The sequence below is a fragment of the Lytechinus pictus genome, chromosome 19 (genome assembly GCF_037042905.1).
Source record: "Lytechinus pictus isolate F3 Inbred chromosome 19, Lp3.0, whole genome shotgun sequence".
Classification (NCBI taxonomy): domain Eukaryota; kingdom Metazoa; phylum Echinodermata; class Echinoidea; order Temnopleuroida; family Toxopneustidae; genus Lytechinus; species Lytechinus pictus.
Genome location: NC_087263.1, coordinates 8,727,859 through 8,751,770, shown reverse-complemented (window position 1 = coordinate 8,751,770; position 23,912 = coordinate 8,727,859). Strand labels below are relative to the sequence as shown.

At 36.5% G+C, this 23,912-nt stretch overlaps 1 long non-coding RNA gene and 1 pseudogene across 1 annotated transcript; one reads left to right on the top strand and one right to left on the bottom strand.

Moving 5' to 3' along the window:
* Positions 1-53: 53 nt before the first annotated feature.
* LOC135157618 (uncharacterized) lies at positions 54-9,134 on the bottom strand. The gene is made up of 2 exons (XR_010296613.1): positions 8,622-9,134; positions 54-6,064 (listed from the first exon to the last, which is right to left on the bottom strand). It is a non-coding gene; the product is annotated as an uncharacterized LOC135157618 (long non-coding RNA).
* Positions 9,135-14,133: 4,999 nt separating this feature from the next.
* On the top strand, positions 14,134-22,383 carry LOC135157598 (uncharacterized; annotated as a pseudogene).
* The last annotated feature ends 1,529 nt before the right edge of the window (positions 22,384-23,912 follow it).

Here is a 23,912-nt window from a genome sequence, read left to right as displayed (position 1 = left end):
AATTCACACTTGCAATTCAAACATCAAATAAATTGGGAAAGAATAGAGCAAAATCGGTTAAAGATATACAATTTATTTCACAAAACAAATCCAAAAGAGAACTTTACAATTATTCAACAATAAATACGATTGAATATCATTGAGCAAACAACATTGTTTGAAAAAATGTATAAGCTTGTATCTTGAAGGTGGTCGGATTTGTATAAGTTATAAACATGGACTTTAAAACCAGAATAGTTTTAGGGATAAGCTTATACCTCGTCATGTAGCCAGTATATCATATAAACTCATATAATTGAAACTGGATAATTAGGGTATAAGCTTATACCTCGACACGAAAGCCAGACAGTTTGAGGGATTAGCTTATATCTGTATCATACTCTGCACTGCATGAGGTAGTACGAATCACCAAAAAGGGATAAGCTTATCCCTGTAGGATACTTTGCAATGTATGAGGTACAAGAAATTCAAATCAAATGGGATAAGCTTATACCTGTATGATACTTCGCAATGTATGAGGTAATACAAATCAAACGGGATGAACTTATCCCTGTACGATACTCTACAATGTATGAGGCAATACATATCAAAAGGGATAAGCTTATCCCTGTACGATACTCTGCAATGTATGAGGTAATTCAAATCAAATGGGATAAGCTTATCCCTGTAGGAAACTTTGCAATGTATGAGGTACCAGAAATTCAAATTAAATGGGATAAGCTTATCCCTGCAGGATACTCTGCAATGTATGAGGTAGTACAAACCAAAAGGGATAAGCTTATACCTGCATGATACTCTGTAGTGGACAAGGCAATACAAATCAAAAGGGATAAGCTTATACCAGTATTATACTCTGCAATGTACGAGTTTTACAAATCAAATGGGATAAGCTTATACCTGTAGGATACTCTACAATGTACGAGGCAATACATACCAAAAGGGATAAGCTTATCCCTTTACGATACTCTGCAATGTATGAGGTAATTCAAATCAAATGGGATAAGCTTATCTCTGTATGAAACTCTGCGATGTATGACGTACCGGTAATTCAAATCAAATGGGATAAGCTAATACCTGAATGATTCTCTGCAATGTACGAGTAATACAAATCAAATGGGATAAGCTTATACCAGTAGGATACTCTGTAATGTATGAGGCAATACAAATCAAATGGGATAAGCTTATACCTGTAAGATACTCTGCGATGTATGAGGTAATTCATATCAAAAGGGATAAGCTTATACCTGTAGGATACTCTGCAATGTACGAGTAAAACAAATCAAATGGGATAAGCTTATACCAGTACGATACTCTGCAATGTATGAGGTAGTACAAATCAAAAGGGATAAGCTTATACCACTACGATACTCTGCAATGTACAGGTTATACATATCAAATGGGATAAGCTTATCCCTGCAGGATACTCTGCAATGTATGAGGCAATACAAATCAAAAGGGATAAGCTTATACCTGCATGATACTCTGTAGTGGACAAGGCAATACAAATCAAAAGGGATAAGCTTATACCAGTACTATACTCTGCAATGTACGAGTTTTACAAATCAAATGGGATAAGCTTATACCTGTACGATACTCTGCAATGTATGAGGTAATTCAAATCAAATGGGATAAGCTTTTACCTGAATGATTCTCTGCAATGTATGAGGTAATACAAATCAAATGGGATAAGCTTATACCTGTAGGATACTCTGTAATGTATGAGGTTATGGAAATCAAATGGGATAAGCTTATACCTGTATGATACTCTGCAATGTACGAGTAATACAAATCAAATGGGATAAGCTTATACCAGTACGATACTCTGCAATGTATGAGGTAGTACAAATCAAAAGGGATAAGCTTATACCACTACGATACTCTGCAATGTACAAGTTATACAAATGAAATAGGATAAGCTTATACCTGTACGATACTCTACAATGTATGAGGCAATACATATCAAAAGGGATAAGCTTATCCCTGTACGATACTCTGCAGTGTATGAGGTAATACAAATCCAAAGGATAAGCTTATACCCGGTACCTGTAGGAAACTCTACAATGTATGAGGAATACAAGTCAAATGGGATAAGCTTATACCTGTACGATACTCTACAATGTATGAGGCAATACATATCAAAAGGGATAAGCTTATACCTGTAAGATACTCTGCGATGTATGAGGTAATTCATATCAAAAGGGATAAGCTTATACCACTACTATACTCTGCAATGTACAAGTTATACATATCAAATGGGATAAGCTTATCCCTGCAGGATACTCTGCAATGTATGAGGCAATACAAATCAAAAGGGATAAGCTTATACCTGTAAGATACTCTGCGATGTATGAGGTAATTCATATCAAAAGGGATAAGCTTATACCACTACTATACTCTGCAATGTACAAGTTATACATATCAAATGGGATAAGCTTATCCCTGCAGGATACTCTGCAATGTATGAGGCAATACAAATCAAAAGGGATAAGCTTATACCTGCATGATACTCTGTAGTGGACAAGGCAATACAAATCAAAAGGGATAAGCTTATACCAGTACTATACTCTGCAATGTACGAGTTTTACAAATCAAATGGGATAAGCTTATACCTGTAGGATACTCTACAATGTATGAGGCAATACATATCAAAAGGGATAAGCTTATCCCTGTACGATACTCTGCAATGTATGAGGTAATTCAAATCAAATGGGATAAGCTTATACCTGAATGATTCTCTGCAATGTATGAGGTAATACAAATCAAATGGGATAAGCTTATACCTGTAGGATACTCTGTAATGTATGAGGTTATGGAAATCAAATGGGATAAGCTTATACCTGTATGATACTCTGCAATGTACGAGTAATACAAATCAAATGGGATAAGCTTATACCAGTACGATACTCTGCAATGTATGAGGTAGTACAAATCAAAAGGGATAAGCTTATACCACTACGATACTCTGCAATGTACAAGTTATACAAATCAAATAGGATAAGCTTATACCTGTACGATACTCTACAATGTATGAGGCAATACATATCAAAAGGGATAAGCTTATCCCCGTACGATACTCTGCAGTGTATGAGGTAATTCAAATCAAATGGGATAAGCTTATACCTGTCAGATACTCTACAATGTATGAGGCAATACATATCAAAAGGGATAAGCTTATCCCTGTACGATACTCTGCAGTGTATGAGGTAATACAAATCCAAAGGATAAGCTTATACCCGGTACCTGTAGGATACTCTACAATGTATGAGGCAATACATATCAAAAGGGATAAGCTTATCCCCGTACGATACTCTGCAGTGTATGAGGAATACAAGTCAAATGGGATAAGCTTATCCCCGTACGATACTCTGCAGTGTATGAGGTAATTCAAATCAAATGGGATAAGCTTATACCTGTACGATACTCTACAATGTATGAGGCAATACATATCAAATGGGATAAGCTTATCCCCGTACGATACTCTGCAGTGTATGAGGTAATTCAAATCAAATGGGATAAGCTTATACCTGTACGATACTCTACAATGTATGAGGCAATACATATCAAATGGGATAAGCTTATACCTGTAAGATACTCTGCGATGTATGAGGTAATTCATATCAAAAGGGATAAGCTTATACCTTTAGGATACTCTGCAATGTACAAGTAATACAAATCAAATGGGATAAGCTTATACCAGTACGATACTCTGCAATATATGAGGTAGTACAAATCAAAAGGGATAAGCTTATACCCCTACGATACTCTGCAATGTACAAGTTATACATATCAAATGGGATAGGCTTATCCCTGCAGGATACTCTGCAATGTATGAGGCAATACAAATCAAAAGGGATAAGCTTATACCTGCATGATACTCTGTAGTGGACAAGGCAATACAAATCAAATCAAAAGGGATAAGCTTATACCAGTACTATACTCTGCAATGTACGAGTTTTACAAATCAAATGGGATAAGCTTATACCTGTCGGATACTCTACAATGTATGAGGCAATACATATCAAAAGGGATAAGCTTTTCCCTGTACGATACTCTGCAATGTATGAGGTAATTCAAATCAAATGGGATAAGCTTATACCTGAATGATTCTCTGCAATGTATGAGGTAATACAAATCAAATGGGATAAGCTTATACCTGTAGGATACTCTGTAATGTATGAGGTTATGGAAATCAAATGGGATAAGCTTATACCTGTATGATACTCTGCAATGTACGAGTAATACAAATCAAATGGGATAAGCTTGTACCAGTACGATACTCTGCAATGTATGAGGTAGTACAAATCAAAAGGGATAAGCTTATACCACTACGATACTCTGCAATGTACAAGTTATACATATCAAATGGGATAAGCTTATCCCTGCAGGATACTCTGCAATGTATGAGGCAATACAAATCAAAAGGGATAAGCTTATACCTGCATGATACTCTGTAGTGGACAAGGCAATACAAATCAAAAGGGATAAGCTTATACCAGTACTATACTCTGCAATGTACGAGTTTTACAAATCAAATGGGATAAGCTTATACCTGTCGGATACTCTACAATGTATGAGGCAATACATATCAAAAGGGATAAGCTTATCCCTGTACGATACTCTGCAATGTATGAGGTAATTCAAATCAAATGGGATAAGCTTATACCTGAATGATTCTCTGCAATGTATGAGGTAATACAAATCAAATGGGATAAGCTTATACCTGTAGGATACTCTGTAATGTATGAGGTTATGGAAATCAAATGGGATAAGCTTATACCTGTATGATACTCTGCAATGTACGAGTAATACAAATCAAATGGGATAAGCTTATACCAGTACGATACTCTGCAATGTATGAGGTAGTACAAATCAAAAGGGATAAGCTTATACCACTACGATACTCTGCAATGTACAAGTTATACATATCAAATGGGATAAGCTTATCCCTGCAGGATACTCTGCAATGTATGAGGCAATACAAATCAAAAGGGATAAGCTTATACCTGCATGATACTCTGTAGTGGACAAGTTATACAAATCAAATAGGATAAGCTTATACCTGTATGACACTCTACAATGTACGAGGCAATATAAATCAAATGGGATAAGCTTATACCTTTATGATCCTCTGCGATGTATGTGGTTATACAAATCAAATGGGATAAGCTTATCCCTGTATGATTATCTGCAATGTATGAGGTAATACAAGTCAAATGGGATAAGCTTATACCTGTAGGATACTCTGCAATGTATGAGGCAATACAAATCAAACGGGATAAGCTTATACCTGTATGATACTCTGCAATGTATGAGGCAATACAAATCAAAAGTGATAAGCTTATACCTGCCCAACTTTGGCAAAAGGAAGCAAGTGACACATCACTTAAATTTGAGTTATTGCTGTTTCTGAAACACCCTTTGTATGTGGCACATTCAGGCTGAATTTGGTGAAGAAGTGATTGTTCAATGAAAGATACTGAAGAAAAACTGCTGTAAAATTGCAATTACACCTATTTATATGATGAACACACATTACTCATTTTCAACAAATTAATGTTTTGTAACTTGTTTCCTTTGCCAAAGTACGGCTGTATGATACTCTGTAATGTACTTCTTACGGTTGTAAGTATGAAATATAAACTTAGATAGTTTGTGGTATAACATTATACCTGGACATTGAAACCAGTTATTTTATACATCATTAGGTATCCATTATGACATATAACGCCTATTAAAATCAAAGTTTGAAGTATAAGTTTATCCCAATTAGCAAGTAGGTTATGATAGTTTATTCCCCCATTCGGCCAATTACCCCTAATAGCTTCCTCTTCTTTTTTCGCGGCTCCCTTGCTTCACTCTCAAGACTGGTTGAACTATCGGCACCCGAAGAAGTTTCAGAGTCCTCACTGTCCTCACAATTATAAACGAGGTCCTCTGTGACGGCCTTCACAGTGGACAAAATGTCCTGGAGCCCCTCTTCAGGTTTCCCCAAAGTATCTGCGACTTTCTCCAAATCTATTTGACGGAACTTGCCAGTTGTTTGATTGCCATCACTAAATGTTTTCTAGGAGACAGACAAAATGAAAATAAGCCATTAGATATGAATATTGAATGTAGAGCATGATCGGTTTATCAGGTTACTTTCGTAATTCTGAAGTTTTGAATATTCTGAACGTTTCTTAATCCAAAAATGAAATAAAGGTTTGTGAGTCTGAAGATTTGTTAGTCCATTTAGCAATAAGATTCATAATTCCGAGGTTCATTAGTCCGAAAACCAAAGATAATGTTCGCTTATCCGAAGATTTGTTAGTCTGAAAACGAAATAAGGTTTGTTAATCCGAAGGTTTGGTAGTCCGAAAATTAAATAAGGATTGTTATTCCAAAGTTTCATTTTTGTAACAAGAAACGGTGTTGTAATTAAAAAAAATTACATGATATTATGCAGTAATAGTTTCAACAGAGGATGATGCATGTGTATGTTGCAGTCAAAGCATGTATGAATGTTGGAGACTGTGTGTTTGTCACATATGAATAACCTCAAGATAAAGGGATATTTTCAGGGGATGGTGTGTCATTTTAACAGCTTCTGCTGGTTATGATTTTTAAATTTTCCTGTAGAAAATATTCCCTTTTTTCAAAATGAAATGTGCCCTTTATCAAAAGTAAAATTACTTTTCGAAGTATAACATAATACATTTCAGGTTTATAGAAAATCACAATTTTTTTGCTTGCGCTTTGCACTCGCCTAGGGTTGCAAAATTTCCGGGAAATTTGCGGAAGAAACTTTTCATGGGAATAAACAGAAATTTTCAATAATGTTAGGATTTTTTTTTTTGCAGGTGTTTCTGCATTTCATTCATAAATCAATGATAAATTAACATGTTCACATAATTCCAAACATATAAATGAATACAATTTAAATGTGACAATGGTAGGGATAGATTGTAAATCATACAGAAAAGACCGATGATTAAATCATACCTAAGCATGTGATAAAGTCAGTTTGGTAAAATACAGGGGCCAGCTATTATAAGCACAGAAGTGCTTAAAGCAATAGCAGCCAGAGGAGGAGGCTACATGAAAAACATCATAAATCATATTTTGACAAAATGATCATCACGAAATATAAGATTTAAAAAAATCTTAAAAAATCGGTTGGGAAAATCATTTATGAAAAAAAAGAAGTGCAAGTGTGTGCATGTGAGTGAGTGCAGGTGAATGAAATTAGGTATACTGAGAAATAAGAATTTTTTCAACAAAGCTTTGAAAGAATAGAGAGATGTACAGTACATTGTTTAATATCATGCGGCAAGGCATTCCAAATATTTGAAGCCTTCATACTTTTTTTTATTTTGTCATGCAAATTTGCAGTTTACAATACATATGCAAATAGATCTATTCGGTTACAATTTTGCAATTGATACTTATCTGTGGCAATTAGTACTAGTATTAAATTAGTACTAGATCTAAGTTAGGCCTAACACTCTTTGGCTTAAGTCTTAAGTCAAAGAATGTTCTTAAAGGACAAGTCCATCCTAAGAAAAGTTGATTTGTATAAAAAGAGAAAAATACAACGTACATAACACTGAAAATTTCATCAAAACAGGATGAAAAGTAAGAAAGTTATGACATTTTAAATTTTCACTTAATTTCACAAAACTGTTATATGCACATCCTAGTCGGTATGCAAATGAGGGGACTGATGACATCGCTCACTCAATATTTATATTGTATTTTAAATCTGAAATCTGAAATATTCTTATTTCCTCCTCATCGTGCTATGAAACAAAGTTTTTTTTCCTTCCTGAGCATTTCATTTAAACACTGTTTCAGTCAATTTGGTCCTTAATGTCAAATGTGTAAAAATTGAAATATTGTATAATTCAAACAATAACCAACATAAGAAATAGTGAGTGAGGGACATCGACCCTCTAATTTGCATATTACAGAATTCTGCAAGTTCTAAACTGTTTTGTAAAAAATATCAAAGCGAAACTTTAAAATGTCTTAACACTTTTATTCACATCTGATTTTGATGAAATTTTCAGCATTATGCTTGTTTGATTTTCCTCTATTGATTCAAATCAACATTCAGAGCTGTACTTGACCTTTAGGAAGTTAGGATCAGATTAGCAATCAATTAATTCATGATTGATTGTTTAATTGACTGATTAATTTAGGGACAAAAAATTGACTAGTAATTTATCACAACAAGTTTCTTGCAACACCCCAGACATTATTGAGCTCTAGTTTTGTTTTTTTAAATACACTGACCAAGAACTATCTACATGTTGGCCTAGATCTTGTCCCCAATCCGCCAGCCAATCAGGCAGCCCCGTGGCCTAAATAATAACCTGAAACTGTAAAGCCCAGGCCAAGGCATAGTATGAAGTATGGTGCAGCCAAAAGGGCAAGGCAAGAAAGACCATAACCCAGGGAGTTCGCGGGCCGGAGCTCCCTGGGACTGTTAGGAAGGCCATGGCACGGGCAGGGTCGCCAAGATATCAATCAATTAACAATAACAATCATCATCAAGAATTAGGCTTAATACCGTATGAAACCAGGTACAACTTGGTCCAGAGTCTAGACAAATTTTAATGAAAACCGAAAACAATAGTTACCAAAACTGTCTTTTTCATCTGACTGGTTGCTGCCCAGTCACTGCTGCTACCACTGGCGTGGACCGTTTGTGCCTTGACTGTAGAGAATTCGAAGCTCCGGTTTCCGGCGCGGCTGAAAACCCTCCTCCCATCCATCCCATTCACAACGAGAAACAGCTGATCGTCTATACGTCATGCATGTTGACTGAAGATAGATCGACTGATAAAGCGCGTGCCGTACACATTTGGCTTAGTCTAGTAAATAAGACTAATGAGGTAGATATTTCCACTATTATATTGAAACTTAATAATGGAACTGTGAACTAAACCAAACAAACGATGTATTTTCACGAGTGTAGTAGTATAAGCAAACGAATTAGAACGAATGACCGAAAACATTTCTAATTTATTTATACTATACTTAACTCGTGCCTGCGCCTGTCTCGGTCTAGACTATTCTTATGCAAATTATCCACCTCTAATCCACTGCCCAGATTAGCTTGATCGCTTCTATTTATATGCAAATTTCATTCACAGTTCACTCATCACACACTGTGCGCGCCTCGCCTGCTCTGCGTGAACAGTTTTTTTTTCCTTCAAATCTAAACGAGAGGGCCGTGTGACCGAGATTGGGGGGGGGGGGGGGGGAACAGCTTTCGGAGCTTAATATTACAATTTTTATTACAGAGGGAAACAATAAAATGAAGATTCGTTAAAAACTAAAGGAAAACAACAAATGTAAAGTTGATAATCGAAATGAGCAGAGCAAATCACAAACCAAAGCACAATAAACCAAATTATTCTTCAAAATTAGTATTCAGTCTAGCTGTGTTGATAAATATGTCTGCGGTATAAACAAGGCTAAATTAAACAGGTTGCTGTCATCATGCATGCAAAGTTTGTTGCAATTAATGATCTCACAATCATTCACTGATGTTGATAAGACTAATGCTAAAAAGCAGAAACAGGTCATGCAAGTCACGGTTCAGCGGAATGCGGGCGGGTGGGCTAGGGGACTCCGAACAGCCCCCCCCCCCCAACACACACATGCACACACATTTTCGAAACGCGGCTTAGGACTGCCTTTTATTCATATGCAAATTATATGTACTGGCGCTCAACTCAGAGAGCAATTCATATGCAAATTTGACAAAAAATGTTCTCACGCTGAAAGATGCATGATCCTGATGATCAGGAAGATATTGATCGAAAAAAAAAACTCCTCTGACTATATCAATAATAATAATAATCCGCTTTTTATATAGCGCTTAATACATCGAAACGATCGCTGTGTAACATAGAAGACTGCAGTTTACTCATCATTGTACATCATAGTACATTTAATACTAATTATTCGTAGCTCCCCCACCCCTCTTCCAAAAAGATATGAACTATAAAAAAAAAGAGAAAAGTGCATTAACCTGCATGGGTCCCGTAACACAAAGGTTAGCAATTGATCGTATATGCTGATACGATTGATTGTACATTGTAGTCTATGGAATCAGTCGTAGAAAAATGTTCTACGATCATTGCTAAGTTTTTTGTAACGGGGCTCTGGTCACCTATTTTCAGATTGGATAAGATTTTTTTCAGCTCGCACAAGTCTTCGCGTTCGCACACTTAAACGTCCCTTTTTTAATTAAAAGTCTATATATCCAAAGCTGATGTTACCTTGCGCTATTTTGACTACATTCACAGGCTTGCAAGTAGCCATTATTTTTTCGGTTGGGGGCTCTGAATTAATAACAAAAATTTGACAAAATCTAGTTTATGATCAGAGCCTTTTTCGGTTCCTTTATACTTCCAGTGTCGGATCCTGCTCTCGTCAATAAGGAGGGGGTAGCCCCCCTATATTTCAATCCATATTTCCCCGGCCCGATCGGTTAAAAGTATGCCTATAAATACAATTGGCATGATTTAACAATTCGCTTTTTTTATAGGCCCTATACTGACCTGAAAAGATTTCAAATTCCCACCTAAAACTAGATAGTTTAATTTGAATATCGAACAAAGTAAAGACCTATGCAACGCGAAGTGCGAGCAGCCTTTTTTGCGATTTTGACTGAAAACAGGACATTCTGATTCTCAGTAGTTTAGGGTGGGTATCTGAATAAATGCGAGCGCGGAGATATAATTTTTGATACGATCTGGAAAAAAAACACGAATGGGCCTAGAATTAAAAGAACACTGTTAGTGTCAAGTATGGGTTCAAAGGTTTGACTGACCCGACCAGCATGCAAGAAAATTTTAAAAAGCCGAAAATTGAAATTACTAAGAGAGGCGTGCATGGAGCTGCAAATATTTGATATTCCAATCTGAAAAATGTAGGCTTAAATTATTTTTAAACATGGGCCCGAGCTGTCAATCTCAACAAATCGATGCGCGGGGCCACTGGAATGATTTTATATATTTAACTGGGGGTGCTGATGTATAGATTTAGATTTAAATTTATTTTCGTTCAAAAATGATATATAATCGAAGTAACGGTACAAAATAATACAAAAAGTTCACTGACAATTCATAATTGAAGATAAATCAACTGAACGGAGGGAAAATAAATTCGAAAAGCACAAAAAACAGTTTCACGACAAAAAAAAGAAGATTATTTTGTTCCCTCGAAATTTGACAAACATAAGAAAATGCAAAAAAAAAAGATTAACTAAAAAAATGAAGGTCATTTGATTCCGAGAAATTTTATTAGCAAAAAAGGTAGGGAGAGCGGGGTCAATCCGCACCCCAGGGGCAAGTCCACCCCGGCACATGATTTTCCCCCAAGTTTGCTGTGATTGGTGTTTTGTTGATGATGTAATGTCAACCTACCCAAAGGTAGCAAGTTCATGTGCTCGGAATTCCAGAAATCTACGACAATTGTCTATTTCGAGGCCATTTTGGAAAAAAAAAATCAGGTTCGCCCTGCAGCGAAATTTTTTCTTAACGCCCACTTTTTGTCAAAACCGCATGCACATGTCCTCGCAGAAAATTGAAAATTAAGATATTAGGTAAATATTACCTAGAGTACATCATAAAGCACGACCTTCCTGCCTTCAAAGAAATGACGATTCAAGAGCGTGAAAAATGGGGCGGACTCGCCCCGCTCCAGTCCCCTATCACCAGGGGCAGATCCAGGATTTTCCAAAAAAGGGGGCACATTTTTCCGATGAAAAGTTTGACAAGAAAAAAAAGTCTTCACTTTCAAAGGGGGGGGGGCATACTTCTGTATAACGACATTTTTACATTACAAATTTTAATTGTCAAATAATATGCAAGGGTGGGTGCGGACAGGATTTGAACCCCCCACCCCCCTCGGGTCCGCCAGGGCCTATCACTACCCAAAAAAATTAAGATCATTTTGGTCCCGAGAAATTTGACAAGCACACAAAAAGGGATTTTATACCGAGTGTAGAACATTTTTTCTCCATTTTGTCCCAGTACCGGCCAAAATTTCTGATCAGGGAGTGCTGCATTTTAATACACACAGCACCCCACAGAACCCCCGCCCCCTTCGGGGGCGGCGGAGCGAACTTAAAAGTGGGGGAGGCACAGGAACTGCAAGGGCACATTTTTTTCGAAAGGGCACTATCTTAAAACAAAGAAAGCAATTGATTTATTTACAGTGCATGTAATGAGCTAAAATTTGAGGCGGATAGACATGCCTTATCACGTCACAAGAAGTTGTGAAGGGAGTGAGCGAGCAACATTTTTGACAATTTTATAAAGGAAATCCAATTTTTCTGATAGATTTTGACATAATATTCAGAAAAAATATACATTTCACCCATCCCTCTTTCTTTTCATTTCCTATATATTTTTTTTATCGATCATGATTTTTATTTTTTATTTTATTTTTTTTTTTTTTTTTTTTTTGGGGGGGGAAGGAGAAGAGCCCCCAAGCCCCCTCATGTGTACGCTACTGTTTATCTACCCCAATCACATGACGGGTCGTGTGGTCCAGTGGTTAGAGCATTGGACTCATAATCGCAAGGTTGTGAGTTCGAATCCCGACTCTGCCATTGTCTCCACTTTGATAAAAAGGCCCGAGAGTGATATATCGTCTATAACGTCAGCCACTATGACTGATTAACCTAGACGAAAAAAAGTTTCATATAGGTAATTGGTATATATACCAGCTTGGCGTTTACCAGCAAAGTGCTGTCATGCCGAGTTCCTACGGGAGTTACCACAAACAGATACAGAAACAGATACATGACTAATTAAACTTTACGCACATAGAATTATTACAATTTTTTCCTTCATTTTTTTTTTTTGTTATAAAGGGGAACACGTTTGTAACACATAAGACAGGCCCTTCTGAGGTAAAAGGGGTACAGAACACTTCGTGAGGGGCATAAGCAGGGGCATGAAAGGCGCCTGTTAGAAGCCAAATAGGGCACTTGCTAACGGCGTAAAGCGGGGCCTTCTCAGGAACAGGGGGACATTTCAAAGTCTGAGGGGGCATTTCTCTTGTGTATAAAAAGGGCACTTTTCGACCAGTACTTCAAAAGTGGAGGGGACACTGTGCCCCCAGCCCCCGCGTAGCCGATCGCCGCCCCTGCACCCCTTATACATAAAAGCCTCCTGCTGGCTACAGGCCCGGAAAAATAATGATATATCTAGACTGATGAGGGTTACAGCGCTCCTGAATATAGTTTGCTGATATTTTTCAGTGTGTTTGTTTCGCATGTTATCCACCTCTAATGATGTAAGCTTGTTATTGGTGCTGGTGTTGATTTTTTTTTTTTTAAGGGGGGGGGGTGGTGGGGTCTAACATGATTAGAATAGTATTTCGTCATAAAAAAATGAATTTAAAAAATAAAAAGAAGATTTTTTAAATCTTATGTAGAGTGTGTGGCAAAAAGAGACACTCATAATTTAATTATAATTGCCAAATGGTAAAGAACAAGGAATGCAATGATATATGCTTATATGGAATCAGCATTAATTTCTAGAAGAAGGCCTACATTCGCTGCTGAATGATATTTAAGCTAAACAACAACAACAACAACATCTGTGATACACTTCTGAATCAAATACACACACAACAAACAAGGCCAAGGACAACGTAAAATAGACCGGGGCTCCGTAACACGAAGATTAGATCAATCACTAAATGAACTGACCAATCAATATCAATGTTACGCGCGCATTAGGTTTAAAATACTGACCAGGGACTAATCAGTGCGGTTCTTTCATATTTGCAATCCATCGCAAATCTGTGTGTTACGGAGCCCAGTGATACTATAGGTCAATAGATCCTTTGTTTCGGCCGGATTATAATACCGGTATCGATTGCAAGATTTGTTAGTCTACAATCATAAACCTTTTAACGCATTTTAATACAGATGTAGGACTCTAAAGTAATTAAAATCGATTTATTCATATGTTGTCACTACCTCTTTTAAAATTTTTGACAATAAAAATAGTTTGAAACAAGTTCGGAACTTTGGAGTAATTTCTTTATGAAAATAAGGTGTAAAAAGACTACTTGGGTCTGTGTTTACAGACTAGAGCCGCGCCGGCGGGTATTTTGAAAATCAGCTGGATCGCACATACACGCACAATTCTGAAACTGAGGGATATACATGGTAAGTTATCGATTATTGTTTTGTTTGTCAATATCAATCATGATTAGGCCTAGATCTAGAATTACATAATTTCCCAATGTATACGATAAGCCTATATATATGGTCGTTCTTTGTCACAACTTTAACTCTTTTGAGTTACGCTATCTGATCAAAATAAGAGTACTGAAGTGATGAACGCGTCAGCTCAGTCAGAGTCAGACGAGCACATACTGTATTAGTATTACAGGCTCTCGGGGCTCGGCTCGCCTTTGCCTTTGCCTTTGGCCTTTTGCCGTGCCTGCGTGTCCCCGGTGGCGGTGCATGCCTAGCCTGGCTTAATCTTAGTACTCTTTAGACAGAAACTTTGGCAGCCGTCTGTTTCGAGTTTTTTTTTTAAATAGGCCTATATTTTTTTTATTTCTGGTGTGGTGAGCATGGTGAGTGGAGCAAACATAGTTAGTGAAATGACCAGAGACCGAAGCTCTGCCTCTGGTCTTGCCCCGGGGACCTCGACACGTCTTAACTCTTATTCTTAAGACAGTCAGTACGTGTTCGGGCTGCCGCAGTAACCTCTGGTCTAACTTAGCTGCCCTTAGCTGGACAGCTGGCACAAAGTGGCAGCCGTCTGTTTCGAGAAGTTTGTTAAAATGTTAACATTTTATTTTTTTTTAAATTTTATTTCTCATCGTTTAATCTGACTGTATTCGGGGAGTGGAGCCAACGGAGTTCAACAGACAGTCTACACTAACGTTGGTAGGATGGGGGGGGGGGGGTGGTCGGGTGTCCAGACACTTTAAAGTCTTTATATTCTAAGCATTCTTTTTTATCTTTGGAATACTTGTAGGCAAGGCTCCACACCAACTTTTTTTCTTGGTGGCCCGATCGGTACACCAAAATCATTAATTTCATATTTTTGATGGCCCGCAAAGCAAATTTAGTGGCCCTAAAAGTAATAGAAAACATTACAAATCATCCAAATTCTGGTAGCCAAACCGGGCCACCAAGTGTTGGCTTTTACAGAATTTTGGTGGCCCGACTCTCATTTTTGGTTGCCCTGGGCCACCGGGCCACTGCTAATGTCGAGCCCCGGTGTAGGGGAAGGCGGGGTAAGTTGTGACAATTTTTACATTTTGCATGTTACTAAATGAAACGACCAATAGTATTGTAGAAATAAGTACCTTGCCTTTAAATTTGATTCTTGGGAAATATTTTTTGCCTATGAGGCTATAGTATATGTAACTTTTTACCCCCAACACTTAAAGTCAATGTAACCTTTGAAAAAATATGATGTCAAATGGCTCAACTTGCCCCATATGTGGGGTAAGTTGTGCCCCCTTCTGGGGTTAGTTGAGCCACGAAAACTATAGGCTATACAAACTCAATGCGAGAAGAACCAGCATGTCATTTTTTTTCATTCAAAGTCTTTACACTTGTTAATTCGCTGTAAATACTAACATCCTCTATAAGTAAAAGAACTGTCATGTGAATTTGCTCCTTTCTGCCTGCATATCAATGGCTTTTTAAGGTTTGTTGTTTTTCTCATACACAAATAGCATAAGAATTACCATGGCTCATTTTGTGGCCCAATGTTGGTTGGTTCAACTTACCCCATTCCGAACTTCATGCAATATTTTCACATTCACACATTTTTTATGCATCCATCTTGTAATGATCATGACAAGAATGAGAATCTATACCTTGACTAACGGTATTATTCTTATTTCTTTATTATATTTGAAGACTTGTGTGTGTAAAAAGCAATGATCTATTTCAAATCCTTTTTTACTTTTTTGGCTGAAATTTGCATTTTTTCCTCTAAAAGGACTTTTTGTTTCAAATGTTTCAAAACAATGTGGTGGGGTTAAGGGTAATGTAATGCCTTGGGTCATCAATACATGACACCACCATAATGTCTGACTGATTCATTATTAGCCTGGTGGTGGTGGCTCAACTTACCCCACCTTCCCCTACACTAAAAATGTGAATTCAATACTAGTAGTAATCATCTCCTATTTTGTTCTCTATAATATTTCCTAACATTTTGTACTTATAAATTGATGAAACTTCGCTTGTAAATTTTTCCAAATGTCTTTCTAAAAGTGATCGTCCGGACACACAATTACTGGGTATACTGTAGTTAGTACAGGACAGGTATAACTTTTAGATCTATTCTAGAGAGAGTCTAGTCACGACTAGATCTAGATCTAACTTAACATTAGAAGTCTTAGCCTAGACTAGGCTATAGTATAGCCAAGGAGTAACCCAGGGAGCTCCCTGGGTTAAGCCAAGGACTGATGAGTTGAGATGTCAACAGACATCGCACAACCTTTCCTGGTATGAGGGTGGGGGCCTAACTGAAGCCAAGGCTACGCATGCGTACTGTAGCTCACTCACACGTATTGCGAAGTTAGTATTAGTATACCAACCTCAGAATTTTTTTGGGGGGGGAATATTTTTCCCCGACCGACCACTCGAAGATGATTTTGTGTTTGTTTCTTTGAAGGGGGTAGTCATATAAGTCACTTCTTAGCTTTATTCTTTAAATCAACATAAATATGATATCATAATCCTTATTTTATAATACGTGCGCGATTATGTAATTGACGGCAGAGATCATAGGGGAGGTGGGGGGGCTGAACCACCTAGTCCTCCTAAAAGTTGGAATAGCCTAGTCTATTTAGGGTTGAAGAAATGCCACTGTGATGTTAATGGACATTTATTAACTGTAACTGTAGAATTGTCAAGTAGGCCTACTCTGAAATTGCCCTTTTAGTGTAGAATGAATTGACATTAATATTGAAGTTTGGAGTATACTTTGCTTCCCATTTGGTCTCACTCTCTTCCTGCATGGTCTAATCCTTATTTATCTGTAGGAAGTTAGCTACTAACAATTTGGTCAAATTTTCATCTATTCAATCTACCATTTTTTGTGATTTTCAGCAAGGCTTTCTGCAACTGATATCACAACTAAGACTTTATTAGATGAACAGTCTATGAACTTATGAACCAAAGTATCATTTGAAAAAGTGCAAAGTGATGAGTAGACAAAGAAAATTGAACATATGGGCATCAGACTAAATGACTAGCTATGGTTGGACTAAACAAACAGTGATTACACAAAAATGATAGTGTATCAAATGGCTTTGGCCATAGTGGAGTATAGCAATCTGAGAATGAGCCCATTTGCTAGGAGACCAGTTTGACAAAGTGTGCATTTGGATTGTGGATGTAAGTTTGATTTTATCCTGATGATATTTTTGCTGGTTTCTTGTGGTCTATTTACTTTGGTTATTTAGATAATATTTGTCATTCATGTCTTTCTGTTTATAGATCAAGGTTGGATTCCTTATGGTTGGTCACACTCACGAGGATATTGATCAACTTTTCTCACGCATATCAAGTCATCTAAAGAAAAAGAACATCACTACTCTCCCCAAACTTTTCCAATCCATCCCAGCTTCTTTCCAACGAGCAGACTGCATCACAACATCAGAGCACATCAGTCATATCTTCGATGTACGTCAATGGCTTCTTCAGTATCAACATACCATGCAGTATGCCAGTATCACAGTAAACCGAACATTTTTACATTTACAATGGACAAAGAAGATAAGGCCACCCTGCAAACCAAAGACTGGTCAACCAACCCATACTTGAGAGAAACCACTGGCAGTCCTCACATCCTGAAATTGCATCCAGATGCGCAACCCATACTTGTTGAGAAATCATTTGTAGATCTATATCAGCCATCTCTCTGTCAAACTACAACCCTATCTGGAACCAGAAGATATTGAAGCATGGAAATTTTTGTGTGAGCTACTCATACTTGAAGAAGATGACAGTGGAGGTATGTATTATAACTATTTTCCCTTTATTTGATTATGCTTCAATTTATTTAAGCAACTATGAAAGGATAGAACTGGGCTAAGGAAAACAAATATTTTGAACTCAAATGAATAGAATCATTCTTAGATAAGAAAAAGTTGCACTCAATGAGCTGGTACAGGATCAATCAAAACCATCACTTAAACCTACATATAGATGTAACCCAACCCCCTCAGATCTCAACCACTGACCATGCTGTTGCAACAATAAAAAAAACGTTCATGATGCATATCATGTAACCTTCTAGATTTGATTCTTAAATGTATTATAACTTTTCAAATCTATCTTAATCATGCTATTAATTTGTTAGATCAGAATTTGGCTATTTATCTGAAAATAAGGATCCAAGATTACTACATTTTGCTTTTTTTTTTAGGATTCTTATTAAGATTCTATGTATCAAATATATTGGAATTACATGTAAAGTTAAAAAAATAATCTGAACTTTTATCTCTTATTTTTAATCTTATTTTAATTCTTTTGTATCACTTGTTAAATAATTAACACCAATCAATTGTTTTTAATCACTAATAGCAAAAATAATGATCCATAAATTCATGAATTTTTGCTACATATACAGATTTAATTTATAAATTCATAAACTCACATTTATGAGCAATTTTGTCTTGAAAGAAAAAAATAACGAAATGCCACTGCACCTATTTTTTGCATTACAGATTTATCGTGAAAAATATTGAAGGGGGGGGGGGTGAATAGCACCCTTTGCTATGTATGTTTATAGGATATCAATGTGTGATTTCATCATTTTTCATATTTTGTGTTTTACCATTTTTGATACCATATTTCAGTTGAGCATGATGAAAGACCTCTACAACCAAAATTTTGTGGACCGTATCAGTCCATTGGGGCTTAAGATATGACCTCGTGAATACATTAATTAGCCCCATTGAAGTCAAATTATTTCTGGAGGTATTTCATCATGCGCTTTTGAAATATGGTATAAAAAATTCTGAAATGCGAAAAAAGTCTTTTGTGACGTTATCACTTTGGTACTCGATATATGAGAGTTAAATGTTTCTGATAAAGATAAATTGTTAGAATTTGTAGAACAACCACAGTCCACAAATATCTTGTTCTCTTTTAACCAAAAATATGTAACTGCTTGAGGGTCATCTTCAAATTTCACCTAACCCTAAGTTACCTGGGCTATTTTGTGAGCTTACATTCCTGTTGGGGGGAGGGGGGGGGGGTATTACAGCCACCCCCTGAAGATCTTGGCCTTAGAACCTGCAAGCTAGGTGTATAGCCCTGGGAATGTTTTTTTTTTACTGGGGGTGCTGATGTAAATTTGACAAGCAAAAAAAAAAGGGTTTCACTCCAAAATTAAGGTTTATACTTAGTTCCCGAAAAATTTCACAAGCAAAAGAAAAAATGAAAGGGTTTCATTGCGGTTCCATTTCTCCATTTTTTAACACCTACCAGAATTCTAGGGGGTGCTTCCTATGGAGAATAATACAAGCTGCTCCAGGGAAAAATCTAGTGGGTGCTTCAGCACCCACAGCGCCTCTCCTTTTCTGGGGCCAAGTCACTGCAAAATTTTGAAGGCAAACTCATACATTTTGCTCAATTTGATTTAATTACGGCTCTAAAAAGCTAATTTTGTTGAATATTCTTTATAGTATTCCTACAATAGTAACTGAAAAAAAAATTCCAGAAACAACAATTTATCATTTTTTTTTTTTTTTACATTTTGTGAAAATTGCACTTAAAAGCCCCTCCCCCGTTGAGTTATGGTTTGTGTACAGTTTGTGTTTTGGGAGTGACCTTGATCTGATAAAATTTAGGAGTCATGGCTAAAGGTCGTTGGCAGGTCACATGAGTTTTATTTGACAAATTTTCAAATTATTGGTTGTACTTATTATCAGAATTTACAATGAAAACTAACTGGAAAATCCATTTAGGTTTCAAATGAATTTGAATGTTATCTTTTTTTGTTAAAGGAATTAATATTATCATTTGCGCAACTTTACAAATTATCATTTTTGCTACAGAAAATGATGTGACATTTAGATGGCCAATCTGTGATCTGTTGTTGGCGTAGAAATCGCATACAGGATACATCAGAGAAGAAGTTTCTCCAAATACAAGACAAGATGAACCCTTCAGACAGGTAAGTCATGTATGCTGTGTTTTGTTTAAAAATTTTCTTTGTGTTTCCACTTTTTGTTTTTTTTTTCAAAGGAAATAATTGGTAATGCTATAACAACCATAGGAACATGAAATTAATTGATGTCAACAATTAAAAGTGAAAATGATACATTAATGATATTGGCTATAAAGACAATATGCATTTGATTTATACTTTCATCTTTTTTCAGCAATGAGACTTGAAGGAAAATGTCACCCACAAAAAATCGGCTCAAACTAGATTTATTGTGAGGGTCCTCTGAGGCCCTAGTACAACCGATAATGTCGCAGCAACACATGACACAACAGTGCATAATGTTGCAGGAATTAACATGCGATGATCATCCAAAGCATAAAACACAGTCAACGCATATCATCATAGAACTGCTAACGGAAAAGTCACAGCGTTATTTTCTTCAGGACTCAATACAGATAACATATGTTTTTACCGAGTAATTTTTTTCAAGCTCTGTCATCTGAACGTTTAAAAAAAATGTTTGGTGGGGTATGTGAGAATGCAGGGGAGTGGCAGGCAGAATCAAATCCACTATCACTTTTTAAAAATGTTCATACAATATTCATGACATCTTAATAAAGAAATGTTATTTTGTATTGTTAATTGGAATGTACCAGAAGATTAAACATTTAAAAGCGATTTATTTTTGCATGCTTCGCAAAAATTACAGAAATTTTTTCTTCATGTTTTCCCGATCAGCTGATAAAACTAATTTTTGTTGGTGGTTTAGCCTATAGAGGGAGCATTTCCAACTAAAGACTGAAGTTTTAAGTCAATTTGATTAAATTTCTTCTTACAAACAAAATTAGGTATCTCACATGGCCTAAATAAAATGAGCGCAAAGTGTGAGCTCTAGTTTTTGCATATTTTATGTATTAAGACCAAAAAAAGGTAATATTCATTTTGGCGGCATATATAATAGATTGCAAGAGTGAATCTCGTGCTGAATTTTTGATGCATTGGTAGTACATTCCTAGTAACAATACAAAAAATAATTTTTTTTTATTGAAATGTCATAAAAAACAATGAAATGCAATTAAATTTGTATTTAAAATTGTCTTTAAAAGACCATGGGAAGGTGCTGTTTCTCAACTACTAGTAGATGACATTCACCACTTGCAAAATAAGTTAATTACATGTTGAGCAATATGCTCAGATGTCGGTATGTGGATACTTGCATTTCACTACTCCACACATTAAAAAATTTTAAGGCCAACCCATCTTCCTGATAGATAATGTAATACTGCCACACCAAACATGCTTATAACATTTAGATGACGAGGGAAAACATATTTTTGATGTCTTATCTTTGTTTTTAACTCAAGTGCTGAAACAAATGCCGCTTTTGCATTATGCGTTCAACCTTGCAACGTTATGCATAAGTTCAAGCTACATGTACCATAGTATATGTCCCCTTTGACATTATGCATTGGGTGATCATTGCATAATGTCATTTCCCTGTGACATTATGCGTTGGTGTGACATGTGTCCCTGTTAAATTTTTGACTGTTATGTAACAGGCCCTCCCCACTTTCCTTAGTGCAGTTAGGTTTAATTATTAATGAATTATTTTCTGCAATAATCCACAAAGAAGTTTTGTTGAAGGATTGTCAGATCTATCCCATTTTTTACTCTCAAACTAAGAAACTATTTTTAGTAGTTTGGTTTATATTTATATATCTAAAGCTCAAATACCATTTCAACATTAAGAGTTTTATTTGTATTTTATCAAACAAATAGGTTCACATTGGACCCAAAGGCAAGATGGATCGAAGGGTAGATGTACAAGAGGGAGACATGGTAGCAACATATCTTCAAGAATACTCTACCCATTGGCCTCAAGTTGGAAGAGTATGCAAAGTACAATGTGAAACTATAGATGTTGAATGGTACACAGGCACAATGACATCCAAGTGGAAGGAAGTCAAACTTGCTATTCCAGGACAGCGGGGCAGAAAAAAGCTCTGGATAGATACCATTCCATCAAATTCTGTCATTCTACCACCATTCAAGCTAACTCCTGGAGAGAAACTTCCTCAGATGATCGCAAATGCTCTAAGAGAGAAACATGAAGATTATTTTGAATGAGTCCAGCATACACACAATGGATATCAGTTACAACTTCCCTGCCTAGCAGAAAGAAGACCTTTCCCAATGGCAGTTGAATCAGCATTTAAATGTGAACTGAATTGAACTTCCTTTCTCTGTAAGCTCGTCAAAAACAGAAGGAATAAGCTTCATTTTGGCAACTTTAGTCACAATCCAATATTTCAAGATGCTGAAGTACAGCCCTCAACCACGCAAGATGTTCTGACCTCATCTCCCATTAATGAACTTGTCTAGAATACATACTTCATCACCTAGAAATTATTCCCTGACAACTGAAAAATAGCAGGTATACTTGCTAGTCCGAATCTGAGTATTGTCATCTACTGATATGACTTTGAGAAGTCAAGCTTTATGAAATAACATCCACCTGCTAGAAATACTGGGGTTCCATTCGAAACTGGGTTAAGAGTAGTCCTGTATCTACATGTATATAATCAAATAGAATTGTCAGACTTTAGAATGGCACAACCACACTGTATCTGGAATGAGTATTAATGGTAAAAGTAGTCTGTAAATCTCAGCTTCCAACTAATTTTTATGAGGGGGGGGTAATGAAAGTTTAGATTTGTCATATGTCAGAGATTCCAGGATCTGACATGAACATTGCCTCATGTGATCATTGAATCTCAGACAGTCCATGATGGGTGGGTGCTTTGAATGATTCATTTTTCACTCTAATAATCTTGAGGACAGACCGTCAATTCAGTTGGATGGTTTTTTTACCAATTTTGGATATTGCTTGCTAGTCCTTGACATATGCTATAATCAAGACATACTTTTGTCGACATAGGCATAGTACACTATGAGTTGGGCTTCACATCCCCCAATAAGTTGGTTTATCCAGACTAATGTGCTTCATTTATGTGACGATTCTAAAATCATGAAAAGTTTATATGGATATTAAAGTCACAGATCATTTAGATGAGACCATATAGTACACATAGCTTATTTTACTCGTACATAATCTATCTGTCCTACAAGACTGGTTTGCCAGTGCTATAACAAAAAAATTAACCCAACTCAGGATTGTAATTTACATGTTTTTCAGGTTTCTAGAAATTACAGCGATCCTGAGTCCCAGGATTAACCCCCTCCCCCATTCATGTATCCAGCTAATGAGTTAAATAAAAATGTTTTTACTTTTTTTGGTGAATCACTTTCTTTAAAGAAAGTACCAGAAATACTGGTGCTGATTATATAGGCTTTGACTGGAAACCTATATGTAATTGTTTTAACTTATTATCTAGTGGTATAAGTTTCATTCAAGTGAAAGCTTATCAATTTGATTTAAATTAATTACCTCATGCTGTGCATCACAATATACAAATATTGACTGCCCATGAGGATGACTGTGTAAATTATCATGCCCGAGATGCGTTTCATCCCCGCAGGACAACCGATAAATCCAGTTGGTCAGCCAGCGCACTGTTGGCTGTGCATACATGTCCATGCAGCAGCGCAGCCAGTTAGCTCGAGCCAGCTAGATGCGTGCATAGAAACACAACTTGTGGCCTCACTCTCAGGGGTTACAAGTACTATCAGAGGGGTTGATAGAAGAAATGTACAGTAAGTCAAACTCCCGAGATGATGATA